General features: G+C 38.9%; 1 pseudogene; it reads left to right on the forward strand.

The window, feature by feature from the left end:
• Positions 1–22,756: 22,756 nt before the first annotated feature.
• Positions 22,757–23,961, forward strand: LOC131027071 (asparagine synthetase [glutamine-hydrolyzing]-like; annotated as a pseudogene).
• Positions 23,962–25,188: the final 1,227 nt, after the last annotated feature.

Below are 25,188 nucleotides of genomic sequence, written 5' to 3' on the forward strand. Positions count from 1 at the left end.
GGATGCCAGTCAATCCCTCCCTCCGCGTGATGCAGCTATGTGTGAGGTGGAGTGTGAAGGATGGATGCTAAACCCCCTACGTGTGGTGGATGAGAAAGGCCGCCATTAAAACACTCAAGAAAAGCTTAGAAAGTGCAATCCCAGGCTTGAGCATTAATCCCACATTGGCTGGGGAATGTAACTTTTTGATATCTATATGTAAAACTCCACATAAGTAAAGTGTCGAAAGCTTGAGGCTTTTGATGGATGGTGTTAGTTGGGCACCCAAGCAGAACTGATACATGTGGGTGCACTTCCCAAGGTGACTGATAGGGCTGACAAATGTCAACAAGTAGACCCCACGCAAGCACAGATCCTGAGGTAGGCGGATTTTGCAAAGAAGGAGAAGATTAACCAGCGAGCAAGTTGAGGAGATTGGATGGTGTGTGTGGATTCGTGAAGGGAAGATGCATGCCGAATACCCTTTGCAAAATAGCGAAAAGCACATGCCGAAAATGAACATTAAAGAGTGAACAAGTTCAGAGGATGCAACGGCTGTTGCGACTTCGTGAAGGAAAGGTGCATGCTAGTTAGCCATCACGAAATGGCAAAAAAAAAATTGCAATCCGAGTGCCGTTTAGGTGTCGCTGACTTGGAGCATAGGTGGCAGTGACATGGCATACAGTTGGTCATCCAATGGTGCACAGGTGGCAATGATGTGGTAGACAGGTGCCCAACACATGGCGGATGGATGAGGTGTCATCCGAGGATCCCATCAACGAATTGCAGGTCACCACATGGCAGGATTTCTGAATATGCCATTGCGAAATGGTGAAAGATAAATTGTAGTCTAGGTCTCGCTGAGGTGTCGCTGACTTGGTGCATAGGTGGTGGTGACATGGCATACAGTTGGTCATCCAGTGGCACACAGGTGGCAATGATGTGGCAGACAGGTGGCAGACACATGGCAGATGGATGAGGTGTCCTCTAAGGTGGCGCCCAGTGGATCCCATGAACAAATCACATGTCACCATGTGGCAGGATGTCAGGAGTTAAAGTGGGTGAAAAATCAAAGTTAATTATATAGTGTAAACTATATAAAAAAATGGAAAAATTTAAATGAGAGAGGCATATTCAAAATTAATTCACCCAGAGGCTTATTTTTGCCCAAAATAGCAAGTATCATATATCATCGGAAAGCTCTCAGGATAAGGAATCCAAAAAAATAGTTAGTTTTAACAAATTTTGGATATCTTGGGAGCAGTTTCCATGGGAAAGATGAAGGAAGTGAACTTCAGTTGGAAAAAGAGACACTTGGCAAATTTTGATGAAACCTAATCTTTTTCCCTCTCCTTCATATTCCAATTTTCTTCTAATTGTAAGGGTTCCAAAATTTTGGAGGAAGTGCTCTAGTTTTCATAGCTTCCAGGTTTGAACTTCTTGACCCAAATTTGTAATATTCTCTGGTTTGTTTCAGGGTACAAAGATTACATTGCAGTCTTGGAGATGTTTTCTAGTTGTAGATCTACTTGTGTCAAGCATGAGTAAATTTCCCACATTATTGTCTCTATGTATGTATTTCAATTATTATGAATTGAATCCTTAAGGATGATTAAATTTGTCAATTTCAAGGAGATTGTGCGATTGTCTATTCAATGAAGGTTTTAAACTCTGTAATCAGTCATGAATAAATGGAATGTGTCCCAGATCTGATAATTTTGTGAATGGAATTGATTAATGCATTAGTATAAGGTGTTAATGCAGAAATATTGTTTAAGGAAAACCAATTTGTGACTAGGATACACTTTTGCAATTCTTTGTGTGACTCTGTTGCCCAATGAACAAGGCACTAGTCTTGCAGATTTGGGGATAGTTTCAGATTTATACAAATCAAAGACAAATCTATTTCCCTTCATGTTTAGGGGTTTGTGTTCTATCCTTCCCAAGCTCTGTTTCACCCATTATTTGTACAAGATCTAGCCAATCTGTATGTGTTATCTAATTTGTTGAGTTTGTGGAATGGTTTATTTGCTTCATTGATGTTGTCATGGTGTGTAAACGAGTTTGATTAAATGCATCAAAAGGGTGTCCCCCCTAGGTCTAGTAGAACCTAAAGTGCAGGAGTATCATTTAGGATCCTATGTTACGTTGTCCAAGCCCTGAAGTGTTTCATTGATTGAAATTGGCTTTCTCATAGATTGATTTGCAGGTGATCTTGGGTTAATCACTTTTGGTGAACAACAAAAATGGCGACTATGCTGGGGAGTAAATGGATATAAATGTTTGATTGATAAGCTTAGAAGTTGAATGTATTCCTCGTCTTGTCAATTTCATATCCAGCCAGTCTGTCCATTGTATATGCACAAAGTTGAAAATGATTTTATGGTGGAGAAAACGTTCCTTATTCTGGATCTGTAGAATGATATGTTTTTCATGTCATATTTTATAAAAGAGTAACAGTAAATTCATGTTGCTGAGTTGTGAGCAAGTCCTTGCAGCTGTATGCAAATTTTTCCCCAATTCCTTATTGGGTGGCGACTCTGTAGTTCATAGTGGTGTTTAATGTCCTTGAAATTAGTATTGTATAAGGTTTTTATGGTTCGATGTATAGTGCAGAGATACGAGTTATCACTGCTAATGAAGATTTACAGATAAATTCTTCATCATAAAAGTTTGATATAAAGTGCAGTAGTAAGATATACATAGATGTGGTGTTGACTATTCCCAAATCTATGTGTTTGTGGCCTGGAAGAATGTTTATTGCAGCGATATGGAAGGAAACATTAAAGAATTTGAATATGTGTTGAATGGAATTCTGCTGTTCAAAATGTCCTCTATGCAAGAGGTGGCGACTCTGAGGTAAAAGATAGTGCTAAAAGTGGAAGTTAATCTTCAGATCTATATGAGTTTACAGCTGCAAACACCCAGGTATTTTCAAAAGTTTCAATGCAAGATGTTTGTTCTAAAAATTTGAATGATTAATGTAGTTTTCCCATTAAAGGTAGTAGGAAAGGTTTTAGTATGAAGTATTATGCTGCTCTAAATTTCAGAGATATTCTAGGTTACCCAAATCCCATACCCATAGAAATTAGAAAATATTTGCCCATATTCAATGGGAGGAAATCAGAATTAGCGTGTCAACATTTGAAGAGATTTTCAGATTTGATGGGAGAGTTTGAAATTTGTTAAGAGGATGTGTGCCTAAAGTTATTCATCCAGTCATTGAAAGAGGATGCAAGGGATTGGTTTTCCTTTTTGCCAGTAGATTGTATTTCCTCACAGGAGGAATTGATTTCAGATTTCATAGACCAATTTGAAGAAAAAGTGAGTGATTGTGATTTGCTGAAAGAGTTCACATACATACAAATCAGGGAAGATGAATTGGTACCAACATTTAATATCAAGTTTTCACAAGCATTGACTAAAATTTCCAGAAAGAATAAGTTTGATGATAAAGTATGTCTGGATATCTATATGAGTGCATTTGATGAGAAGATGGGTTTCTTATTGAGAAACAAAGAACCCAAAACCTTGTATGAAGCTTTTAACATAGCTAGGGACACCAAAAATAATTTGAAATTTGGGATCTCCAAGAGGTTTGTGTTTGTTGTTGTTTTTTGTCAAAGTACCTCCAATGGTGAAATACCATTTGAAACTGATCAAAACATTTCATGTCAAAATATGTCAAGCCCTATTGTTCCGAATAGTTTTACTAATATATGTGAATCAATTTTAGATGAGAGTCAAGAATTGCTAATGTCAATGCCAGTTGTCTCTCATAGTAATGATGGAATGATTAGTGGGAAATATTGTGATAATGTTGATACGGAGATAGATTTATATAAGGGATATGTACCATTTGATTTGTATGTCGGTTATGCTGATTATGTGATTGCAAATTTTGAAGTAAATCATGCATCTCCTAAGGGTAATAATAATGAAATTAATGAGGATGATAACCATCGGTCTTTAAATGTTGCTGATGTATTTGATGTTCAAATACCAAATACTGAAGGATCACCAAATGTTGTTGATTATTTAAGTGAAAATGTGCAATATGATGAAAATCAAATTTTGTTTAAGTCTGATAAATCTGAAAATGAAATTGTGGATGATGTTGATAGTGTTTTCAGTGCAAGTATACCCAGTGATGAATGTGTTTCAAAATGGAGTGGTGCTGCTGATTATGAGGACACTAAGTTCGATTTTCAGCACCTTGAAGGTATACAGAGGAACAATGATGATAAAATTCAGAATGAGAGTGATCTTAGCATGAGTTATTTACTTTCTTACGATCAGCAAATGAATGCCAGTCATGCAGCTGATGATGGTTATGAGAATTCTTATTATTCATCTTATGAAGATGATATAAGAGGAGACCAAGTTATATATCTCAGCCATGAATCTAAAAATGAAAGTATCTTTGAAGATAAGAACATATGTGAAAGTATGGATAATGTTCTATTTTCATATTTAAATGAACCCATGTTTGAATGCTTTCAAAATTTCAAGTACCATGAAGAGAATGTGAATGTTGATAGTATGCTTGAATCGGATATGGAGTTCTTTGCCTTTTATATTAGTGTTCATGGTGCTTATTTCATTATGGAAAATGCTGAAGTTTCCCCTTGTGTTGAACAAGTTTGTAATGCTGATGTAATTCCGAACAGCAGTAGCATGGGTTGTAAAAATTTACTTCATGATGAAGACAAGAGGCATGGGTTGTGTGATGACTTCTTCATACCACAAATGGAACTTTTCCTGGTGGATATAAGTTTGAATGAAGAAGATTTAGCTGAGGATTTGCTTCAGCCAGAGGTATGCATTCTTTTCCATGAATGGGATATTGAAGATGCGGTTGTGTTGAGTTTGATAGACAAGGATAATATAGAATGTGATCAACATAGTGAAGTATCACATTTGGATTGTAACATTTATGTTCCTTGTTTGCATCATTTGCTTAGTAATGTCCCTCATTTTATGAATTTAAATGGTAATAGGGCATGTGTTGATGGGAATTATAATGTTGATATTGAATGTTTTATTTTTGAGATTCAGCATGATGGTACCCTTGCAAATAATAGAGTTGATTGGGATAGTGAAATGTATGGAAGCTTGTGGGAAGGCCTCTATTGTGAATTATCTCATGATTTCACTTTTGTTGAAATAGCGTGTGATTACAAAGTTCAAAATCAGATAGAAGGTATGCACACCAGTTGTTATAGTAATGAGATGAAAGAGGTGGATTATAAGGATTATGCTCAGTTGTTATTGAAAGGTTCCTTTGTTTGGATCATGGTATCAAGTGATGAGAATCATATTTTTGACAGAGGTAAATGCTAAGATTGTTTGAGCAGTTTATATTTAGTTGTGAGTATGTTTGTATATCTTGTATAGTTTTGATTGATTAAAAAATAGGTTTTAAGGACCCTAAACCATTACATCATGGAAAGAAAAAGAGCAGCAAAAGGATTAAAAGTCCGCATACATAATGACTGGCCAAAAGACTAGCGAATAGAAAGAACAGCAAAACAACAAAACACAGTAAAGAAACTGGGGAGACGCTACATTGCAATTTTCTTTAGCAGGTCCTCTGCCTTTATCACCAACTTATCATAGGTAGCCCCAATAGCTTTCAACTCTTCTAGATCCTTGTTCATTTTCTTTTCCTTCCTCTTGCCTCTGGTGCGGGTTCTAGGACCTTGAGCTTCCCCTGTACCTTCAGTGTCCAGGTCAATTTCCTGGATTTCCTTGTCATCATCAAGCTTACTGATGAGGGTATGAGTATTTTTGACCAAGATTTTAAGAATACTAAGGCTCTGCTCTGCGATATTCTTAAGGCACTCCTCAAATTTTTCCACTTTGGTGACTGTATCCAAGAGTGTTTTTTCACTAGTTTCCGCAAGGCTTTTTTTGTCCAACATCTCCTTTTCAATCTTCTCAAACCTGGGGTTAAAAGAATCTCTGATGTCTTCCGCTTTAGCAATAGTGTTTTTTAGATCCTCGATATAGTCAGCCATTGTATTCCCCTCTCCTATATTAATGGTCTCCAGAATCAGGACTTTGTTGCATAGTTTTTTATACTCATCCACAACTTTCTTGTAACCATCAATGAGCCATTCCATAGTTTTCATAAAACCATTCAAGCCCTCGGGAGGAGGGCCATAGGGGGGAGTCACTTTTCCAGGGGTTACCTGTTCATCTTTAGGGATATGGAGGGTAGAGATAGTGTCGGCAGCCCTGAGAGTCTCTTCCAATGTCTCCTTTTCCAGGCTGTGCTCGGCTTCTAGGGTCTTAGCTTGCTTGTCAGCTTCCGGTTCCTTGCCAATCTCCTCTTTTTTCTAATGCTTTTTCTGGGTCTGGGCTTGGTTTTTACTTTTCTTCTTCAGCAACCCTTTAGGGTTCTTCTTCTCCTTAGAATAATCTGAATCCTCTTCTTCCGAAGAGATGCTGATCAAGGCTTTGCTTTGAAGTTTTTTGCCCTTAGAAGATGAGGGTCTTGGTTTCCTCTTCTTACTACTCTCATACTCTGAATCATCAGAGCCATCCTCATTATCAGATGAGGAATCATTGTCAGATTCTTCCTCCTTCGAAAAAGAAGAATCAGACATATCTTCCTCAGAGTCCACAGAGGGCTGCATCCGGTTAATTTGACTGGCCTTTAAATGGTCATAAATGAGGACCATAAGGCCTTGGTGCATTGCGCTATCGCCCAGAGGATTCTCTTTGTAGGCTTTTAGGGAAGCATACATTGAGCAAAGCAAGAAATAAGGAAAATTCACCTTATCATTATGCCTAAAGTGGTTTAACAGAACAAAATGATACCCATAGACTTTCATAAACCTACCATCTAGGGTAATATACCACATTAAAACAAAGAGAATTTCCCACCAGGGTTTGGTAAAAGCCCTAGGCGGGTAATAGGTTTTGCTCAACTTTACCAGTCATTTTTTCTCTTTCTCAGTAACCGGGTACCTTTCAATGGCTTCCCTACTGACCTTCCTGTCTCTATAGAAGTTGCAGCCTTCCTTGTTGAGACCCGTAGCTTTAGCAATTAAATCTTCATCAATTTCCACCATTTGGTCACCCATTTTTAGCATGCCCTTCTTCCAATTTTTGTAGAAGAGGCTAGTTACCATTCCATCATGGTCATGGAGTCTCTCTATGAAGTTTGAGAGACCACCCTTTTGCAAAATACCCCACACCTCTTCCTTCTGTTTCCACTCATTGCAACTACTTGGCTCATATCGTCTCCTATTTCTGCCCATGATGTCGCTTCTCACAACCAAATTTTGAAACTTGCAGAGCTGGTAAAACATAGAGCTTTTCGGAGCTAAAACAAATACCCAGAAAGATGTGAGTTGTTGGCCTTAATGATCTAATTGATTAAAAAATAGGTATTGATGGCACTGATGTTATAATGAGTGATTTTCTCATTATAGAAATAAGTCGAAGTGCTTACATCAGTACTTTTCATTATTACCTTGCCAATCAAGAGTCTTTGGGGTACTTTTATATCGTTCATCACTTATGATTTGTCTGACATCTTCGGGGAGTCCGCTCTCACCCATCCACGTGGTAATTGTCTCATTTTTAACCGCCACATTGGCAGCCCAATCAGCAGAATAGTTGGCCTCCCTATAGATATGGGTGTGTGGGAGAAAAAGTGACACTAAGCAAACATGCCCTAATCTCACCTTCAATCACACATTTGTGGAATACGAAAGAGCCTAGAGGTATCACACAATTGGCTACTTCTTTTTGTGGAAGAGAGAGCCACGGGCTACCTATTAGGATTTCTATTCCTTTGTTGTAATTGCAAGATAAAATGATGCAAGTTCAATTCCTAACCCCAAAGTGCAAGTATGAACTAATAACAAGATTGCAGAATTGAACTTAAACTATGGAAAGTAGAAAGCTATAAACACAAGGACAAGACAAGAATGTAAATGCGTACCCGGTGTTAAAATCTGAGTGAAAATGTTCGGGACGAGGGTGCGGGCACCACTGTCCTGATTCTGCCCCTGAAACTGCTCCGAAAACTGTTGTTTTTGCACTCTGGAAAAGCTATCAAAAATGCTGAAAATGCTGTCTGTCAGGAGGACCAAGGCGCCCAGCGCCCCTATCCCAGGGACCAGGGTGCCCAGCGCCCCTGTCCTGGCAGGACCAGGGCGCCCCACGCCCCTGTCCTGGTCTTTTGCTCTGAGATTTGCTATGGAGTGCTATCTTGACCTGCTTTTCCCGGATCTATCACCTGCGGCGTCGTCCGAGTCCCAAAACCTAAACTTATATCTGAAAAGGGTATGGGTGGCTGTATAGGGTTTTGCCTTAGTCAAACCCCCGCTTCGGTGATTTCCACCTCCACGAATAGCCAAGTTGTATTGTAAAATGTATTGTGTGTGCAGACCTAGTGTGTGTGCAAGGTCCTTAAATGCAAGAAAGCAAACTAGAGCAACCTAGAAAGTAAACCCTAATTGCTTGTAAATGATAATGTAAATGCTCTAAATCAAGATGTAAAGTGATCTAAAGCATGAATAAAGGATATATTGAAGCTTATGCAAAGACATGAAAACAACATGAAATCATACCCAACCCTTAAGGGAGGAGTACAAGCCAATTTTCAGTCGGTAATCTCCTATTGTTCTTCAATGTCTCCCAAGCCCTAAATGAATGAAATTGATGAATGCTTGATGGATGGATGTTGAATGTTATTGAAGTCTTCAAAGATCTGCTCTTTCGCTGCATAGAAGGTCCTCGAAAGCCAAAAATTTGGATCCTTTCAAATGAAGAAAGAGAGCTCTTATATATGAAACCCTAGGTCTTAATTTCAACTTTTGGCCGACCTAGAGATTGAATCTCTCGCCAATTTCTTGGGGTTAAGCTTTATTTTATGATTGGATCGCGCTCCTAAAATTTTGGGAAAAATGTCCGGGACCATGTGCACTCTGGGCGCCATGGTCCTAACAACTTTTCACCAAATTTTTAGGGCCATCGGATATGGTGATTTTAGAGAGAATCCCGAAGTTACAGGTGATTTCGAGATGTTTTGACCCCCAAAATCAAGCCCCCAAGTTCAAAATAGGACCTAATTAGGATTTTTGATTAAATGATGTATTGGAAGAATAAAATGAAAGGGGCACACTTTAATGAAAGGGCCCAACTTTATGATGTGGGAGATGATGAAATAGAACCTTAGACCTAATTAATTTGACTAATTAAGTGCTAAAGGGGAAATGCAATGCAAAATGCAAAATGTGCCAAGGCGGGTGCTAAACTAGGTGTGAAATTGTACCACCCTAGCAAGTGCGTACAATTTACGATGCTACATTTAGCCCCCACTTTAGCGGTCATATGAACACTACGTGCATGTGCAAGCTAAAGTACAGAAAAGTAAACATTATTTGAAAAAGGATATATCCATAAGTCTGTCGAACGAAGCCCCTAGCGGTATCTGTAGTACACAGTTAGGAACCGCACCCTACAAAACACACGTTAGATCACAAAATCACCTAATGCTTACTAAGGAAGGTGATGAAAATTCGAGGGTAGCTATATGCCCCCCCTGTTTCGGCTTGCTAATTTTAGTGAGTTGAAACAGGGTATCATTTACCACTTCGAATTGTTAAAGAATATTGATGACAAATGCTCACAAGAAGATTTGATATGAGATCAAAAACTAATGGAGAATCATTTGGTAAGAAAGAGGACTAAATCTCAATTCCAACACAACAAAGAGTGTGAGGATTTGAGAGTTCTCTAACACAAGATGAAGGATGTAAATGGAAACAAAATGCAAAGAGAAGAAAAGAAAGGAAAAAAAGCATGAATACACACATTGGTGATCCATGAGAAGAATAGTGAGAGAGAAAACATGGACTTCTCGCCCCTAGATCTTGTCTAGGTGATCCATGTAAGGGAGGAGAGTGAGAAAGTCTAGCCTTATGCCGCTAGTTCCACTCCACCTCGTGCATGTGTGTGTAAGGGAGGTTAGAAGCATCTCATAGGAGTCTATGCCCGAGTATGCTACAACCTGTATATGTATAGTACAAAAACGTGACATCTCGCTCTAAGAGTCTGTGCTCTGGTTCCGAGAATGACCCATTGCTCAAAAAGTGTAATGTTTATGTCATAAGCAAAGTAGAACAAGGATACCTACCTTCATCACAAAAGAAGATACCCCAAAATGCAACAATGTCATAGATCCAAGCAAGAGAGTTTTGCACTCTTTAAGCAAGGGTAAGATAGTTGAAAAAGGGATATCTTGTAGTATGTGTAAAGGAGATCCTTAGAGGAGAAGAGATCTTTGTACAAAAGACACCTATCCCTGAGAGGAATTGTCTTAGACAAATATAACAACTTCCAGAATAAGACAAAGAAGAGAATAAGAATGCAATACTTCCATCTTTTGCGAGGTGAAAGTGATTCTTAATGAAGGATGACGCTCTTTTTAACCCAATTGGGAGAGTGAATTAGCTATGGATGTATTTTACCAAGTGCAAAAGAGGTTGTAGTCAAGGACTTACACCTCTTGTAAGAGAGAACCCTTGAACAAACAACAACAAATGCGTACAAGGCATAACATCAAGTAATAAAGTCCACACCATCCACAAAATAGGAAAAAGTGGATCCTGAGATAAAAATAAGGAAAGATCATTGCCTCCCAAGGATAAGGACAATGAGAAGGACTTACACAATCTTCTAGGGAGAGATTTGGACATAAGAAAAAGAAGAGATGTATGAAATCATTCTTGTCCCCATAGGAACAAGAAAATTAGGCTATTATGTTGCTTCAAAAAATATTATTGCACTTGAAATTGTACCATCATGAATGACAATGAGCCCCCAGTAAATGAGCTACCAATGTCACATAATGATGAGCAACATAATAGCCATTAATGTTATTTAAAGACATGATAGATTGAATGAGGTATTTGAATATGACATGCTAAATGCTCAACTATAAGTGAGATCAAAAACATGTATAAAATGATAAAAATTGAAGAAGAAAAGTCACAAGACATCTTAGAAAAGGGATGAGTGTAATTTATTAGAGCCTTATCCCTAGAGGAAAGGACTTTATGATGAATAGGAGATAAAGATTCATAAGTGGATTTAGAAATTTGAGGGGAGTCATAAAGAGATTTGTTCATCGCCAAGATTTCCTTATGAGGGGAATGAGAGTTGATAGAAGTAGAAGATGATTTAGTTGAAGTGAGATCCTCATCACTACTAAATATAGCATTCACATTGAGAGATGGTCTTTTAGATGCTTTGGTACGTTTGTAGGGATTATAGCCGAGTCCAAAGGCATAATTGTGAAAATTAGTCTCTAGAGGAACTTTTATCCCTTGTTCATGAGTGCCACAACCATTTCCATGATACCCATGCTTAGCAAAAATGCGAAAACCACGACCATAACGATCAGCCATTTTAGGAAGAGAAGGTGGTTTTTCATAAGACAAAGAATCAAATTCTTTAGAATTAGAGGTGTGAGGAGAAGAAGTTTGAGAAGTGGCCACAAAATTATTACTCATAGGTTCTGGTAGGATTGATGGATCTCTAATTTCTTCCTTCTTTTTAACTTTAAGCTCTCTAGGAGGAACCCTATACTCACCTACGAAGGTGGGAGTGAAATCAAGAGATCCCCAATCATCTTCTGTGAGAACCTTTTCAGGATCAAAAGCCTCTTCATGTGTAGATTCAAGTTGAGAAGAATCTTCATCCAAAGAATTTTGATTATCAGAGGGTAAGGATTCATCCATAGGTATCTTGTTCAAAGAGTCATTACTAGAAGAGGAAGGCTTAGATGTTTGCAAACAAGCTTGGAGATTAGTGTCACCTATCAAGGTATATGTCTTATTGTTGTAAATGAATTTAACTTGTCTATACAATGTAGAGGGGACAGCTTGCATACTGTGAATCCAAGGCCTCCCTAATAACAAGTTGTATGTTAGATTTCCTGACATAACATGGATAGGAGTAAGCAAAGTAACAGGTCCCACTGTGATGGGTAAGGTGATAATACCTAATGAAGACTTAGCCACATTATCAAAGCCTCGAATGGGACGAGAGTCAAGCTCAATAAGGGATGTATCCACATTTATCTTATGCAATAGATTAATGCTAGACACATTAAGGCCAGAGCCATTATCTACCAGTGTTCATCTTATAGCAGTGTCATTTATGATAACCACAATCATTAAGGGATCATATTGTTGTTGAATTTCACTAGTAGGCAACTCATCTTGGGTAAACACAATTTGAGCTTTAGGATTCATCACAGAGTTAACAAAAGACACTATATTACTAGATGTATTAGGTGGAGGAACATTCAAATCTTTCAAGGCATCTTGTAACATTCCATGATGAGTGGAAGAAGTTTGGATCAAATCCCAAAGGGATATCTTAGCAGGGGTAGCTTTAAGTTGTTCTATGAGATCATATTCCTTACCGAGAACTTGTGAAATACGTGGAGCTTGGGGAAGAATAGGTTGGGAAGGAGGAAGTGAAGTTGGGATAACTGGAGGAGGATTAGGTTTCCTATTGTTTCTAGTATTATAAGTATGGGCAACCGCATGATAACTCTCTCTAGTCAATTGCTTAGCATACTCATAAGAGCTCTTAGAGGAATAACCTCCTTGCACAGTAATAACCGGTTTCTTAGGAGTGCAAAAAGAATAATTAGCATAACCACCTTGAACCACTAAGATAGGCTTATTTAAAGGTTGAGAATTTTGAGAAAGACAAGCACCTTGGACAGTGAAGAGAGGTTTGTTAGGTGTTTCATTCACATGTATCAAATTGATTGAGGATGGTTTAGAGGAATGAACAAAAGTGTTGGAAGAATTATTGATAGTCTTCTCTTGCACTAAAATCTTATCACAGATTAAATCAATTTTAGGAGAGAGACAAGGGGTAGGCATTGATGTTCTAGTAGGAAGAATAATACTAGGAAAGGTCATATCATCCTCTATCATCAAAGGATCTACATGGGTAATAAACTCTCTAGGAGAAGGATCAACATTACTCTCTAAAGTCTCACTTTTGAGAGGGAGATCTTTGAAAGAGATGTTAACCATTTTGCTTTGAACTAGGGTTTCCTTATGACTAGAACCAAGTTGAGGAGAGGGAGATGATTTATTTTTAGAGGGAGAATAATTGAGATTCAAGGAAGGGGAGAAACTATCAAGGGAGTTTCCAATCTTGATTTCATCCCCTTTGGCTAGGGGTAGAGAATAATCTATACCTTCTTCTAATGGTTCATCCCAAATAGTGAGGTTGTTGAAAGGAATGTTTGAAGTATTGTCAATTTCGGGAGAGGAGATAACATTGTTTATTAATTCCTCATCCTTAGGAGGGAGAGCATCAATAGATGTGTTAAACTCATCCTCTTTTCTCAAAATATGTTCAATAGGGGAGAGAGAATTAAGGAAATTGCTTATTATTTCATCTTCTTTCTCTAAGGGATGCTTATGGGTAAGACCAACTTTAGGAGAAGGGTAAGCATTTACCATTAATTCATCATCTCTAGTGGGAATTTTGTTGGAAAAGGAAAGGCCATCACTAGGAAATGTAGGGATAATGTCATCTTCTTGCACAAAAGGATCCTCATGAAGGGAGTGTTTTTTAGGAGCCACAAAGTCATCAAGGGCATCATCCAACAAAGAATGATCATAAAAAGGTTTATATTTTGATTCAAAAGGAGATATCTCTTCATAGAGGGGATCATTGAAAACAACCATGTTACTAGATTTAGTGGAAGAGCTGATAGGAATGTACCCTTGAGAGGAATCATTTGACTTATCTTTCTCATCACAACGAAATGGCATAGTAACAATGTTTATGAGTTTTTGGTAAAATGAAGGTTTGGTATATTTAGGTTTCAAAAATTCATCTAAAGCTTCATCTAACTCATAATCATCACAAATATGAACATCTTGCAACTAAAAATCTGACATTTTGAAATTGCATAAAATTTTAAACACAATGCAAAGAAACACACTTTTTTTTTTTTTCTTTTTAATGAAAATGAAATGAAAACACACTAAATCTAGATCTAGATCTAACAAATGCAATGCAAGAGGAAGCAATGATAGATTCACGTCAGGTTCACCAAAATGTGTGGGAGAAAAAGTGACACTAAGCAAACATGCCCTAATCTCACCTTCAATCACACATTTGTGGAATACGAAAGAGCCTAGAGGTATCACACAATTGGCTACTTCTTTTTGTGGAAGAGAGAGCCACGGGCTACCTATTAGGATTTCTATTCCTTTGTTGTAATTGGAAGATAAAATGATGCAACTTCAATTCCTAACCCCAAAGTGCAAGTATGAACTAATAACAAGATTGCAGAATTGAACTTAAATTATGGAAAGTAGAAAGCTATAAACACAAGGACAAGACAAGAATGTAAATGCGTACCCGGTGTTAAAATCTGAGTGAAAATGTTTGGGACGAGGGCGCGGGCGCCACTGTCCTGATTCTGCCCCTGAAACTGCTCCGAAAACTGCTGTTTTTGCACTCTGGAAAAGCTGTCAAAAATGCTGAAAATGCTGTCTGTCAGGAGGACCAGGGCGCCCAGCGCCCCTGTCCCAGGGACCAGGGCGCCCCACGCCCCTGTTCTGGTCTTTTGCTCTGAGATTTTCTATGGAGTGCTATCTTGACCTGCTTTTCCTGGATCTGTCACCTGCGGCGTCGTCCGAGTCCCGAAACCTGCACTTATATCTGAAAAGGGTATGGGCGGCTATATAGGGTTTTGCCTTAGTCAAACCCCCGCTTCGGTGATTTCCACCTCCACAAATAGCCAAGTTGTATTGTAAAATGTATTGTGTGTGCAGACCTAGTCTGTGTGCAAGGTCCTTAAATGCAAGAAAGCAAACTAGAGCAACCTAGAAAGTAAACCCTAATTGCTTGTAAATGATAATGTAAATGCTCTAAATCAAGATGCAAAGTGATCTAAAGCATGAATAAAGGATATATTGAAGCTTATGCAAAGACATGAAAACAACATGAAATCATACCCAACCCTTAAGGGAGGAGTACAAGCCAATCTTCAGTCGGTAATCTCCTATTGTTCTTCAATGTCTCCCAAGCCCTAAATGAATGAAATTGATGAATGCTTGATGGATGGATGTTGAATGTTATTGAAGTCTTCAAAGATCTGCTCTTTCACTGCATAGAAGGTCCTCGAAAGCCAAAAATTCGGATCCTTTCAAATGAAGAAAGAGAGCTCTTATATATGAAACCCTAGGTCTTAATTTCAACTTTTGGCCGACCTAGAGATTGAATCTCCCGCCAATTTCTTGGGGTTAAGCTTTATTTTATGATTGGATCGCGCTCCTAAAATTTCGGGAAAAATGTCCGAGACCATGTGCACTCCGGGCGCCATGGTCCTGACAACTTTTCACCAAATTTTTAGGGCGGTCAGATATGGTGATTTTAGAGAGAATCCCAAAGTAACAGGTGATTTCGAGATTTTTTGACCCCTGAAATCAAGCCCCCAAGTTCAAAATAGGACCTAATTAGGATTTTTGATTAAATGATGTATTGGAAGAATAAAATGAAAGGGGCACACTTTAATGAAAGGGCCCAACTTTATGATGTGGGAGATGATGAAATAGAACCTTAGACCTAATTAATTTGACTAATTAAGTGCTAAAGGGGAAATGCAATGCAAAATGCAAAATGCGCCAAGGCGGGTGCTAAACTAGGTGTGAAATTGTACCACCCTAGCAAGTGCGTACAATTTACGACGCTACAATGGGAGATATGGCATTTTTTAAAGGTTATAATGATGTCAATAGCAGAATTGATTATGTTGTGAATCGACCATGAAGGTTTTGAAGTCCCATTGAGGCACTTTATTATATTATTTGAGTCCCCTTCTATCCATAGATAGGGGCAATTCCATTTTTTGGCTAGGATAATGCCTTGAAGAGCTGCCATAGCTTCCGCTTTATGAATTGTTTGGGTTCCAATAGGGACAACAATCATCTCTTTGCAGATTCCTATATGATCTCTAAGAATAGCTCCATAGCCTGAAGGACCTAGGTTACCTTTGGCTGCACCATCAAAATTGATTTTGAGCCAGCCTTGGGGAGGGGTTTGCCATTTAGCTTCAAGCCTTTTATTGTAGCTGAGATTAGGACCATCGGTGATCTTCATATTCCAAGCCCTTAAGATATTTGACTCCAGGGAGTTATTTGAGTAACAAGAACCCTCCATGATTCCCATATTTTCATGGATAGCCCTTTGAATTTTCTGGAAAACAGTATCTTTATTTAGGGAGACATCCATGAAGATTCGGTTGTTTCTTTCTTTCCAAAGACCCCACAAAATGTGAGGAAGAGAGAGCTACCACATACGTCTCAAAAAAGAGTTAGTCCATTGAATTTGTCAAGAGGAGAACAAATCTCTGATGTTGCTAGGAAAGACCCAAGCTAAACTAAAGCTCTTGAGGAAACTTTCCGAAATAGAAGCTGAGAAAGAACAGTGGAGGGCAAGGTGGTCCACAGACTCTTCCTCTTGAAAGAACAACACACACCTATTTGGAAGGGCAAAACCTCTACCTTTTAGGTTGTCAACAGTAAGGATCTTATTTTGGAGGATAGTCCAGAAGAAAAAATTGATTTTGGGAGTGAGACCTTTTATCCATGCTTTAGACTAGAAAGGATTTATAGGAGGGGGGGGGAAAGGACACAATACATCGAAGACACAGTTAAATTACCTTTGGGATCATGTTTCCAAATCAAGGAGTCCTCTTCATTATTCAACCATATAGCAGATAGATGGGTCTTGAGCTTAGAAAGGGTAGGGTGGATAATATCAATGTTCTGCCAATTGTTCCCATCCCAGTAATCTGCCACTAAGGAGCCAAAAGAGCCAATACAGGAAGGGGCATGGGAGGCCCATTCATGGGAGTCCATTAAGGGTTTATCAAAAAGCCAAGGATCCTCCCAAAATCTAACTTTTTTGCCATTTCCAAGTTTCCATATCACTCCTTTAGCAATCACATCTTTACATTTAGAAACATGGTTCCAAATATGGGATCCATTTATGCTGAAGTCTGAATTAAGAAAAGAAGAGAGAGAAGAAGATAGAAGAAAGTACTTACTTCTCCAAATTTTGCACCATTCAGAACCAGAATGAAACCATCTCCAAGCTTGTTTGGACAAGAGAGCTTCATTTACAGTACGAATCCTCTTGAGACCTAGACCACCTTTGCTTTTCGGCCTATAGATCTGATCCCAAGCCACCAAGGACATTATTTGCTTTTCCTCAACCCTAGACCATAGGAATCTTCTTTGAATTTTCTCAATTGCTTCAGCATACTTGACTGGAATTCTAAAGAGACTAAGAGCATAAATAGGAATACTTTAAAGAGTAGCCTTAAGGAGTAGGAGCTTACCAGCTTGACTTAAGAGGGCCCCTTTCCAACCTGCAAGTTTTTTGTGAAATTTGTCAACTAGAGAACTCCAGAAGGAATCAGGAGGGGCAATCCCCATAGGGAGTCCAAGGTAGGTAGCAGGAAGGTCAGCATTCTTACACTCCAGAATTCTATTGATCCTCTGTTGTCTTCTCTCTAGAGTATTAATGAAAAAGACATCACTTTTGGCCCAATTAATAAGCTGCCCCGTAGCAGAGGCAAATTTACACAGGGTACTCTTCAGTAATTTAGCTTCTAAGATACTTGATTCCCCCATAATAATTGTGTCATCAACAAACTGCTAGTGGGAACATATAAAATAAATAGAAGAAGGTTGGAGGCCCTTGAAGGACCCTTGCTGTACCAAATTTTCCATGGTCCGACCAAAGCATTCTGCCAAAATTATGAAAAGGATGGGGGAGATAGGATCTCCTTGCCTAAGACCTCTCGAGGCTTGGAAAAAAGTAGAAGGAGAGCCATTGACAAGAACAACAAAAGATGCAGAGGTAGTAAGTTAGGAGAAAAGATCCACAACTCTAGGGGTAAACCAAAAAGAAGTGAGAACTTTCTGAAGAAGAGACCAGTCAACCCTATCATAGGCTTTGGAGAGGTCAAGCTTAAGGATGAGACCCTGCTTCTTATCTCTAACAAGAGAATGAATGTTCTCATGAACTGTAATAATGGAATCAAGAATTTGTCTTCCAGGAACAAACCCATTTTGCTGGTGTTTAATTAAGGCAGGAAGGATAGACAAAACTCTAGTAGTCAGGACCTTAGAAATAATCTTGTAAAAAGAGTTGCAGAGGCTAATAGGTCTGAATTTGTCCAAAGAGTCAGCACCTTGAATCTTGGGGATAAGAGCAATAAAAGTACTATTGATTTCTTTCAAGAGTTTTCTAGCCCCAAAGAATTCCTTAACCCCATTGGCAACATCAGTACCAATAATATCCCAAAAATCTTGAAAAAAGAACATTGGGAAACCGTCAGGTCCAGGAGCTTTGTTACCATCAAAGGAGAAAACAACATTTTTAATTTCTAAGATAGTGGGAATGGAAGAGAGGGAGGCATTAATTTGAGCATCAATGAGACAAGGAATGTTCTGAAGAAAAGAGGATTGGGCTTCAACATCTAGACTGTGATCCCTCTTTAGGAGATCTGAGAAATACCTCTTAGCTTCATTCCTTATTTCATCCTCCTTGACCAGCTCTCCACTTTCCACAACTAACTTGTTCATTCTATTGACTACTTTATGCTTGATAGTCAACATATGGAAGAATCTTATATTCTTGTCCCCTTCCTTGAGCCAAATACATCTCGATCTCTGCTTCCAGAACATTTCCTCTTTGGCAATAATGTCATGGTATTTTTTAAGGATCTCATTTTCATCAGCAATAGACACAGTACTGAAACCATCCATCTAGATCTGGTCCTGTATTTCTTTAAGGTTTTCTTGAATTTTACTCTTAGCCTCAAATATATTCCCAAAACTGGTTTTATTCTAGAGTTGAATGTTGTCCTTCACACTTTTGAGCTTCTTAACAACTTTGAACATAGCCATTCCCTCAACTTGGATACTCCACCATTTCTGAATATTTCTTTTGATGTCGAGGTGAAGGGTCCACAAATTTTCAAATCTAAAGGGAAAGTTTCTCCTTCTATTGATCAAGTCAGCAATGAAGGTGATAGGAAAATGATCGGATCCAACCCGAATGTGGGCAGACAAAGAATAGAAGTACTGACTATACCAGTCATCAAAAATGTGAGTTCTGTCAAGATGTACTTGGATAAGGTCATTACCAGTTCGTCTGTTAGTCCAAGTGTAATTGCAACCCTGTATCTCCAAATCATTAAGAGCTTGGGAGTTAATAAAATCCATGAGGGCCATCCTACTTTCCAGCTGAGGAGGACTACCTCCAAATTTTTCCTCCTCTTTCAAAGGTGTATTAAAGTCTCCCATAACCATCCAACTAAGATTTTTGAAGCTGTCCCTAGCCTGGATGATCTTTTTCGAAAAAGAGTTTCTTGCCTTTAAGGTATTAGGAGCATAAATGTTAGTGAGAACCCATGAAGAACCATCTTTTAGGTGCTCAAATTTGATACAAGAAAAGTTACTTTCTTGATTAATGACCTGACCTTTAACAGTGTTAAGATTCCAGATGGTAGCAATGCCTCCAGAAGCACCCTCAGAACTGCCCCCACTAACATTACCATTTTTGAAGAACTTCAAAGATTCAACTTTTTCTCTACTCATTTTAGTTTCTTGAATAAGAAAAATGTCAGGATTGCTATCTCTTCTCATATTCCTAATAATATCATGTTTATGGGGATTATTGAGTCCCCTTATGTTCCAAGAAATAATCTTCATAGCTACTTACCAATTCCTAGCTCCTTGAGAGTTTTTTGAGTTCCATCTGCTATGTTCTTGCTGGCCTCCTTGTCTCTAACTTTGTGGTTAGAGGGTCGTCCTAGGGAAGAGGAAATGTATCCCACATCAACCTGAGCTATTCTGCTGGATTTCCTTATTAGAGAAGTTGAGGGAGTTGTTGCTTTCTTGTTCCTATATTTTGGTTGCTTCCATTCTGTTTGTATCACAGGAGCCGCTTTCGAGTTGATGAGGATTTTGGAAATTTCTTCTTCACTACCCCATTTAGGAGTTCTGGAGTCAGTTGAAACATTTCTCACTGTTCTTGAACTCTGATCCAAATCTGAAGGATTCATACCCAAAATTGCACATTTTTGGGCTTCTTGAATTTCAAAACTCTGATCCGAATCTGAAAGATTCATACACAAAATTGCACATTTTTGGGCTTCTTGGATTTCAAAACTTGGCATGGCTAGAGAAGAGTCAGTCCTTTCCACTTGGGGATCAACGATCTCTCCTTCCTTAGGTTGGTAATCTCTTGCTTCCATTGCCTTGCTTTCATAAGTGTCATCAACCACTTCAGCTATCTCATTTGGAGGATCATTCTGATCTTTCATATCCTTTTTTTGAGTTTTTCTTATGGGATTGGCTTTGGTTGTTTCATTTCTCTCTGCTTCTTGTATTGTGGGCCTGGATAGAGTTTGAGGCTTCATTCTATTCCCCCAAAGGAAAAAAATGATTGGAATTTTCTTCCTTATTTTCTGGGTTTTTAACTTGCCACACTCGTTTCTTTGGCAACTTTTGACTTTCAGTCTGAGGTTTAAGCTGCTTGGGTTCCACCTTTTGCTTGTTTGGGTAGGATTTTGCCCAATGACCTACTTTTTTACAATGGAAGCACGTGAAAGGAATAGTTTCATATTCGATATGTTGTTTCCAGGTTCCCAATTTTGAAACTAGGTCTATCTGTTCCGGCATATCTGCCTCAGGGACTACTCCAACATAGAACCTTGCATGGGTTAATCTTCTTTTTGAAGCAGTGACTGGGTCTATAGAGAGCCGCTCGCCAAAAGAACTTGCTATTCCAGAGAAGATACTTTCTTCCCAATATTCAAGAGGCAATCCTGGAAGCTTTATCCAAACTGGAACTTGGGCCAGAAGAGAATCATTCATATTTAGTTTTGGATGCCATTTTATAAGAACTAGAGCTATCTTTCCTACCATCCAGGGGCTCCCGCACAAAATCTTAACCTTATCTTCTTCACATGAAAAGGAAAAAGATAGAAGAACTTTGGGTAGTGCCGAAATTTCAACATTTCCTTTAAGGGCCCATTTTTGTTTGACATAGGCCCTGACAACTTCTATATTAGGGCACGAACCCATGAATTTTCCTACCAAGGAGTTCGCAATACTATTGATATTATGGCCCAGAACCTGGTCAGGGATAGAGATAGCAAACTTACCACCAGAAGGGTCAAAAATATTCTTAACAGGAGGAAGGGAGGATTTACCAGTTGGTCTAGTTCCAAAAAGGGAAGACCATTTCTTTTTCTCCCTCCCGCTATCCACGGAGTCATCTTGTGGAATGGGCCCCCCATTGGACCCTTCCCCCAGATGCAGAGTACTATAAGACTGTGAGTCAGCAACAACACCTGGGAAGTCTAGGGGCTTGTCCTTATTGCCAATAGGACTAGCACCATTGATCTGGCCGATCTCACCATTGGAACTAGGGTTCCCGCCTTGTTGAGAATTTGAAATTTGAGCTCCCGCTCCCGCTCCCACTTCCGCCATAGCTGCTTTATTCCAACACTAAAGCATCCTGGTAGAGATTGTATATCTTGTATATTTGCTTTGCTTCAGTTGTGTGGTTTTCAATAAAGTGCCCTGTTGTTTGGGTAGAATAAGGAAGCCCTGTTTTTGAGAAGACAAGAGAGTGACCTGTTTTTGGGTGGTCTGCTTAAGCATAGATATCTGGATTCTTGTGTTGATCTTGCAATCAACCATCCCCAATTAGAGCCACTATTGGGAATCATTAAATTTGAGTCAAGTTTAGAGGCCCATTTCAAAATTTTCTCTGCATTCCCAAATAAGTCAGTTTGAATGGCCTAGTAGAGAGAGGGTAAAATGGAGCTAGTTGATTTTCAAAGAGTAAGGCTTGGGAAATGTGTCCTAAACCTTTCATTTGGACTATGCTATGATGTGCAACTTTTAGAATTTAGTTTGGATTAGTTCATCAGGTACCCATTTTGAGGGGTGAGCTGAAAGTGCATTTTAGGCACAAATGCAGATTTTATTGATTAACCTACTTTGTGTGCTTATATCTTTTTCTCTGTTGATCTTCATGAATAATTTCAAATTGGATTCAATTCTATACATAAATGTGAGTTAGCTTGCAAAATTTCAAGTCCTTATGAATCCATTTGCTCAGTTTTCAAAGCTCAATTTGTTGGCAGTTTGTGTTGTTTGACAAGTCCCTGTTTCAGCACCTAGTCGAGGCCCTATTTTGCATAAGTGTAGAAGTTGCCCCGGTGAATTTCATGCCAAAATGTTTATTTCAAGATATTTTTGATACAAATGAAAATCTATGTTTCAAATTTCAAGCTCTTGCCAATCCATTTGATCAGTTTTCAAAAGGGTTTCTTAGGCCATCTGTTTCAGTGATCCGTACTTTCATTGTCGTATCAGTTAAAGTTGCTATTTTCATGAGCACACCATTTGCATCCAGTCAGACTTTTGGTTGAACTGAGAATTCTAAGTTTTAATATGTACTTCAAGGTACCTATGTCTCAGATTTGAGGGTCTACAGAGGTCGTTTGATATTTTTAAGAAAGACATCATGTGTTGCCTGAACATTCACTTCATTAGGTCCGCAGTGTCGACAAAGCCAGTTGGTCATTTTCGACAAAGACTTAAATTGATATCTTAAAGTATATGTTTAATATGATTTAAGTATAAAGTAAAACCAGGAGGGAGGAAGCTATTGTGACAAAATGTCGAGCATGCTAACTATTTCCTTTACAATTGGGGACAAATTTGGCCTCACACAAGAGCACTACATTCTTAAAATTGGTGAAGGATCTGCAGCAAATGTATCACTGTGTTCAATTTTGGAAGCATAATTTGGTGTCTTGATCTATTTGGATCTCATCCATTTTATATGGATGTAAGAATAGGAAGGCAAAGCCATTAGAGTTTCGGCAAATGCCTTGGCTGCTCAAAGCTAAATTTTGTGACTTTGCTAACATCCTCTTTACATGAAATGTTGCCATAGGCTGTAGAGACTTTCAAATGAATTGGGAAATCAGCTCCTCTCCTGCAAGCAGCATGGTATATTGGGAGGCTACATTAAATTCTAAGAAAATGCAATAATGGCTGGTAGATATGAAGATGGTATAACCCTCCATGGAATTCAAAAGAAATACCATCTACTCCCTATGACCCCTTGAAGCTTCAGCAAGCATTTGAGCAAGGGGCCTAGACTCATCCTTAGTTGCCACAGTTGGTGTCCATCATTTGAAAGAGGCCAATGTTGCTAAACAGTGAGGAGCAAAGCTCCATTCCTCTCCATCGGTTTAAAGGATTCCCCTTATTTAATGGCCACAAAAGAAGCTGCCCAATTTCTGGGCACCATACATCATGAATTTAATTTTCTATGTTGAACAGAACAGTATTGATGCTATTGAGGATGTCATTTATCACATTGAAACATTTGATGTCACCACTGTGAGAGCAAGCACGCCCATGTTCTTAATGGCTCGTGAAATTAAGTGTCTTGGCGTAAAAATGGTTCTCTCTGGGGAAGGAGCATATGAAATATTTGGAGGCTATTTGTTTTTCCACAAGGCTCCAAGTAAAGAAGAGTTCCACTGCAAAACATGCGTAAGATCAAAGCCCTTCATCTATATGATTTCTTGAGGGAAAATAAGGCAAAAATAGCATGGGGTGCGGAAGTCCATGTGCCTTTTCTAGATAAAGATTTTATTAATGTTGTAATGGAAGTAGATCCGCAGTAGAAGATGGTGAGACCTAATTTTGGATGAGTTGAAAAATGGATTCTTCGCAAAGATTTTGATGATGAGGAGAATCCTTTTCTCCCAAATCATATCTTGTATAGACAAAATGAGCAATTCAGTGATGGAGTTGGTTAAAATTAGATAGACGGCCTTAAAGAGCATGCAGCTATACAGATTACAAATGCAATTTGACTTAGGTAAAATGAAAAGAGTGGCAATTGGATGCCAATCAATCCCTCTCTCTACATGATGTAGCTACGTGTGAGGTGGAGTGTGAAGGATCGACACTAAACCCCCTATCTGTGGTGGATGAGAAAGGCTGCCATTAAAACACTTAGGAAAAGCTTAGAAAGTGTAGTCCCAAGCTTGAATTAATCCCACATTGGCTGGGGAATGTAACTGTTTGATATTTATATGTAAAACTCCACATAAGTGAAGTGTCGAAAGCTCGAGGCTTTTGACAGATGGTGCCAGTTGAGTGCCCAAGCGGACCCCACGCATGCGGGCATGCTTCTTGAGGTGACCGATAGGGCTGACAAATGGCGACAAGTGGACCCCACATAGGCACGGATCTCGAGGGAAGCAGATTTTATAGAGAAGGAGCAGATTAACCAGCGAGAAAGTTGAGGAGATCGGATGGTGCACATGGATTCATGAAGGGAAGATGCATGCTGAATACCCTTCATGAAATAGCAAAAAGCATGTGCCGAAAACAAACGTTAAAGGGTGAGCAAGTTCAGAGGATCCAATGGTTGTCATGACTGCGCGAAGGAAAGGTGCACGCCAGTTAGCCATCGTGAAATGGTGAAAGATAGATTGCAGTTCGGGTCTCGTTGAGGTGTCACTGACTTGGCGCATAGGTGGCGGTGACTTGGCATACAGTTGGTCATCCAGTGGCACATAGGTGGTGATGATGTGGCAGACAGGTGGCCGACACATGGCAGATGGATGAGGTGTCATCCAAGGTGGCGCTTAGTTGATCCCATCAATGAATCGCATGTCACCAAATGGCAGGATGTCAGGAGTTAAAGTGGGTGAAAAATCAAAGTTAATTATATAGTGTAAACTATATAAAAAATTGGAAAAATTTAAATGAGAGGCATATTCAGAATCAATTCGCCTAGAGGCTTATTTTTGGCCAAAATACCAAGTATCATATATCACCGGAAAGCTCTCGGGATAAAGAATCCAACCAGATAGTAAGTTTTAACAAATTTTGGATATTTTGGAAGTAGTTTCCATGGGAAAGATCAAGGAAGTGAAATTCAGTTGGAAAAAGAGACACTAGGCAAATTTTGATGAAACCTAATCTTTTTCCCTCTCCTTCTTATTCCAATTTTCTTCTCATTGTAAGGGTTCTAGAATTTTGGAGGAGGTGCTCTAGTTTTCATGGCTTCTAGCTCTGAACT

Source organism: Cryptomeria japonica, chromosome 2 (genome assembly GCF_030272615.1).
Source record: "Cryptomeria japonica chromosome 2, Sugi_1.0, whole genome shotgun sequence".
Classification (NCBI taxonomy): domain Eukaryota; kingdom Viridiplantae; phylum Streptophyta; class Pinopsida; order Cupressales; family Cupressaceae; genus Cryptomeria; species Cryptomeria japonica.